Source organism: Leptinotarsa decemlineata, unplaced genomic scaffold, assembly GCF_025532065.1.
Source record: "Leptinotarsa decemlineata unplaced genomic scaffold, Ldec_3_MD MMD2_P_RNA_scaffold_2, whole genome shotgun sequence".
Classification (NCBI taxonomy): domain Eukaryota; kingdom Metazoa; phylum Arthropoda; class Insecta; order Coleoptera; family Chrysomelidae; genus Leptinotarsa; species Leptinotarsa decemlineata.
The window spans coordinates 25,073,384-25,079,649 of NW_027412529.1; positions in this window are offsets into that span (position 1 = coordinate 25,073,384).

The window sequence follows — 6,266 nt, forward strand, 5'->3', positions numbered from 1 at the left end:
GTGGTCGATATTTTATTGCACTTCACACTTACAGAACTCATATATTATACAGAACTCTTAAATATCTCTCTTTGTGACAATTGTACGAAGAACAATGAAATTGACATCAATCAACTTAGCGAACATTATTGAAAGGGTGATGGAAACACTAATTCGTAGCTTTTTGTCTAACACCAGTATCCTACCACACAAACAATTGGGATTCAGAAAAGGGTATAGTTGCGCAACTGCCCTTGCAGATGTTTTGGGCGACATATTAGAGGCAACTGATAAAAATCAAATGAGCATACCAATTCTACTTCACTATTCGAAGGCATTCTTTTATCAATGTTGCTTTACTTTAGATTCAGCACTTCAGCACGCTCTCTAATGGCTTCGTATCTGCACAATTAAACTGAAATAGTAAAAATCAATTATGAGAAATCCACTTCCATAAAGTTACGTTATGGAGTACCTAAGGGTAATATTCTTCACCTTCTATTGTTCCCACTATATACTTCTAATTTTATGAACGTTTTGAAATACTGTAATTACCATTTTTACGCTGATAATACCCAGATATATTTTTCGGATCTGGCAATAGCCATAAATTGTATCAACACCGATCTTGAATCCTTACAAAAATTATCAAACAATCATGCTCTGAAAATCAACAAAAAAATCTGTGGCCATGATATTTGACAAAGGAAATTTGTCACACTCATTCAATAATCAAGTCGTCTTGACAATAGGTGACACGGAAATACTTATTAAATCTTCGCATAAAAATTTGGGACTGACAAAGAACACATCTATTCGTTTCAGAGAACATATTATGAATAAATTAAAGAATGCTGCTGATTTACAGGCAAATACAGTTTTTGTCAGGGGAGGTAAAAAATGTTCTGTGACTCTCACACTTTAACACAGTCCTTGCTTGAACGGAGTAGATGCCCTTCAAATACAGATAGTGCGAAATTCATATGATCGACTCATACGAGTATAAGGTATAAGTGAATTCAGTTGAATATCTATATCGGAAAAGCTTAAACAATTGAAGTGGCTCAATATGTACAATAGGCGACGTCATCATATTATGGCGTTATTATGTTTCACAGCATACTCAAATCAAGCACACCACCCTATCTTCATAAGAAATTGAAGTACAGAACAGACGTTTCTAATCTGAACATTCGCCGACAAACACTGCTTACTATACCTAGACCCACAAAAGGAATATACAGAAGTTCTTTCTCATACAATGTCGCAATTTGTATCAACAATATTTTCAAATTAAACAGTACATTTTTAAAAATATCTTCAACACTATTCGTTTCACATTCAAACAATATTTATTTGATGCCCAGTGAAGTCATGACTAGATTACAAATAATGCTTCATCTCTTTTCTCTTCTTTTTTTTCCTCATCTTCTTTCCCTTCTATTTTTATCGCTTCTTGGAAAACATTTCAAACGTTCAAATTGTTCATTGCCCTGTGAAATTTTTTTCTCCATCTTTTCAGGCCGTGATGGAAGAACAGAAGCAGTATCTGCTGCTGTCTGAATCAATGTGCCTTTTTCTCACTGCTGTTCTCATGCCCCAATATATGTGTGTATCGATTTTTTTTTTCGTTGATCATATCTTCGTTTTAAGATATATTTTACCTGTAATATGTAGTGAGAAATGAAATTATTATAATTATTATTTTTCACCGTAGTGTGCGCTGGTCAGGCCCTATTCCCCGAAGCCCGGGAAATAGGGCCTGACCAGCGGGCGGCCCTATTCGGGCAAGCCGGTATGATTTTATCATACCGGACATCATTCCACCAAGGACTCCAATAATCAGAAAAAACTCTTAACAGAGTGGTCTGGATAGAGTCTGCGGAGTTCGAAGAGAAAATTTCGATATTTATACATTTTTGCTCCTCTTTTCTGACGATATTCGTCTCGCCAGGAGCTGCTCTGGTGGTCAAGAAGGACTACATCAGGCTTATCAGCTTGTATGAGCCTGAGGGTGGGGAAGGAATAGTTCCAATAAAATCGGCACTTCTCGTTCCCCATAACGGATTCAATCTCCCCCGCAGCGTCAATACCGTAAGAGTGCCGTAGATGATAATATAGCACTCTTAGGCCTAAGAGTGCTATATTATCATCTACGGCACTCTTAGGGCCCGTTTTGTCGATGGATATAGGCCGAGACCGCATATGCTGGATATGCTGATAGCAAGTGCATTAGAGTCTCGGGCGCCTCGCGGCAGGCCTTGAACCTTCATATCCATCACGCTACTGCGGTAGACTAAGGTTTTGAAGACACCATCCTGGCAAGCCTGATGAACCTCTCAGTTTCCGATTTCAGCCTACTCGACCTGAGAAAAGCGAACGTCAGGCGCTTTGATGAGCCAAGGTCTCCAATGTTATTGAAGAAGACCCCATACATTTCCGCAGAAGTAAGGTGATCTCTGTGGCTTTTATCTGAACTTTTTGCTGAACGGGTTCCAACTCGGTGACAGAGTTGTGGTCACCTCGTGACAATATTATTATTATCATTATTATTATTGGGTATATTCATATTGAAAGAAAAATTATACAAAGGTGTAATATAAATTAAAAGTGAACAAAACTAAATGTCAGTGTTCAGTTGCAGAACAGCTGTTTCGAGAGGGCTTTTCCTTTCAGTTTCAGCTTTGTATGAATAATTTTTGAAATTGATTGCTTCCTTCTTTCCTCTGGAAGATTTTCACATTTTTTTTTTAAAGATGGAGAAGTAGAAAGCCAAAACTATTTTCCCAAAAATTAATCTATACTATGCCCTCTGAATTTAAACAAGATTCCTATGACTGGAATTTGATCAAATGAGCGAATGAATATAATTTACGTACTGTCATCAATGACATGAGTGGATTCAGCTCATTCCGTGACAAAAAAATCGCAATTTTATGAACGAATTTGGTACTGCAGAGACAATAAGGCAAGTCTCTCACGGCGAAACATCAAATGTCTAGCAGTGAGGATGACAGTATTCCATGTAAGTGAAATTTCACTTTTTTCATTTATTATTTCGTGTAAGAATCCTGTGAATAATATCTAATTCGACTCCATTACGAATGTTTGGAATACAAACGGAATAGGGAAACCTCTTTCCTTATAATCCAGCGTTCATGTAAAAGTATTTGTTTCGAAAGTATTTTTCTTTCGTGTAATCCAATGTGTATATGGGAATAGTTATTTCGAGTTCGACCTGAAAGTTTTTTCTTCGCATGATTACACATTCGTGTAAAAGATTGATTTTTTTAAATTAATTGCTTCTTTTTTTTGTTCGGAAAATGTCCACATTGTTTGTATCAAGATGGAGAATTGGAAAGCGAATATATTTCTTTCCCAAAATCTAATCTCTCCTAAAAATATACCCTTTCAATTTAAATATATTTGTTTCATCACATCACAACAATCCATCTATTCCAGCAAATTTTATGTTTCTACCATCTTGCGATCTTTCAAACTTGTGTTTGTCACTGGAAACATATTTCTGTAATGTTTTCAACCATTTTTTTCAGTGATGATGAATGGTACAAATATATGCGAAAAGCACAAGCATGCCAAGTAATCAACAGAAGCTGACCTTTTGTGTCTCCAGACAAAACACCTTATATCTACAAAGTTACAATTAATTGACTAGGCCATGAAAACTGCGATAGCTTCGATTGTGATATTTGAGCCTAATAAGATTTAATTCGAAATATAATTTTTAGCAACTCTCGTAATCCTACATTTTTGGGGGAAAGAAAGTTTTTGGCTTTCTACTACTCCATCTGATACAAAAAAAAAGGGATGAGAGAATCTTCCAAAGAAAGGAAGGCAGTAATCACTCCTAAAAAATATAACCCCTTCAATTCGTAATACATATTGTAAATATATGTTCCTTTTCATTCCTACTTCTATATCAACTTCAATAACATTCAACTTTATTTTTTATTTTTGTTACTGTATATAACGTAATGTAACGAATAACATCAGTTCGAAAAATATCCAAACACATTTCTGTTTTATTAGAGAATATTGTACTCTTTTCAGAAACAAATTCGATCAGATTGATGAAAGAAATCGGAATCATGACGTATACAGCATATTTAATTTCGAAACATGATGGGAATCGCACGTTGGAAGGCTAGACCTCGTTTATCCATAGCTTGCACAAGTTCAGACTTTTCAGGGTTGTCGATCGTAAAGGGGCGACAGCTGGATAACGGAAAAACATATTTCAAACAGATTTTCTCAACAGATTAGATACGCTCCCTCTATCGCTTCCCATGAACACCTATCTTGTGTAGGAAATAATCAGTGTCGAAAATAATCTGATCCGTTCAATAAAGAGAGATTTACCTACAAAAACCCGGTAGTTCTTAACTTTTGATATGTGGTCCAGTAGGGTAAGTAGGTGTTAAGAATGCAAAATGAACGATTCTGTTTCATCTGCGGCCACCACCATCTGGAAAAATGAGACGAAAGTTTTCGCTTATGTCTTCTTCTTGTTTGATTGCTACATATATATTCAACAAAATTTAACATCTGATTTAATGTCACAACAGTATTTCGATAATTGATTTCTTCACGAATTCACGTACATTTCATTTTTTTTTCTATAATATCATTCTTCACTTCAAACTTGAAAATCTCAACAAATAGTTGTATTTCTTAAACGCAATTATTGAAGTGTATCTCTTGTAGTATGAAAAATATGTCTGAGATACTATATATACGGTTCATTTGTCTGTGCCAGTGAAAAAGTTGAAGTTTCAAAGCTGTGAGTTAATAACTACTCATATTATTGCGTATTATAGAACTGAAGTAGTTATATTATATAACACGTGAATTTGTACATAAAATGAAATTTCACCTGCCAAAATTCAAATTATTCAGGCAATTCCCAAAGATGAAGCAACATTCCTAATTTGATATCTCAAATTAGTTATTATTTCAGAATTATAATATTTCGAATTCTGATAATCGATATCCACGCAATGAAATAGGAAATTTTCTAACCATCCCATTTTGATAGTGTTCCAAAATTCCGAAACATCATTATATTTTCTCTATCATAGATATCCAGTGAAAGGGCCTGGTTGATTTCCAACCTGTCTCCATTGGATATTCCACATATTATTACATGAAATGTAAAATATATCACCCTATTAGAGAATCTCGAAAACTTAAAACAAAAAGTAATGTAATGTAAAAAGCAACTTCTGAATCACGGCTGTGTCTCGGCTGCTGCATGCCAAAACACCATATTTGAAAATTGTAGTGTGAATAATGACTATACAAATGTACATGTACATATACAACCCAGTATTTTGTATCCACATCGGCGGTAAAGCAGCTGATATGTCCATACAAGTAACTGATTCACATTTCAAACAATTCATCAGGTAATCGAAGTAAAAAGATATAAAAGTCTAATGTTTTTATCACTATTATCAGTTGAGGAAAAGCTCAGAATGTACATAGAGAGAAGCAGTTGTCGTTTAGGCGTGAAAAAGTGTTCCACCGCTCGTTCCGGAAATATTCGGAATTCGCCTCCAATGAAATCAAGCTTTCATTTTGATTTGTGTATTTGAAACGGAGTGTTACCATTTGATATAGTTGAATGAGGAGATGGAGGTATGCAGAGGATGGAGCTCAGGATGGAGATCAGGAAAAACTAAAAGTTACATTTGATTTTCTACAATTCAAAAGACGAAGGTAGATTTTAGCCTCTGATACGTTGAGATGAATATCTGTAAAGTTCCTTGACTATTTTCAGACAAAATTTCTGGATGCGACAAGTTATGATAAATAGTGAATTTTTTTTGACTACTTTGAATTCACGTAGTAACTTACGATGACCTGAAAAACAAATTCATCCCTCCAGCTGTACATGTACTCCATTACAATTACAATTTTGATTTTTTACAGATTTTGGGAGGTGAAAATTCCTGCTTGGGTTAAATAATTAGGCACGCAACAGGATCTGACATCCCATCAGCCTTAAAAAGCCCTTTCGAAAACAGCTACTTTTATATAAACATTGAATTACACGGAAGAAAATTATTTTCGAAACAAATACTTTAATATGACCAATGAATTATACAGAAAAAACATTTCTCTATTCAGTTTATATTGCAAATAATCATTGTGGAATGAATAGAGAAAAGTATTTTTTGTATAATCAGTGTTCATATTGAACTATTTGTTTCGAAAGTTCCTTTCATGTAAATCAATTTTTTATGGAAGTAGCTATTTCGAGAGGG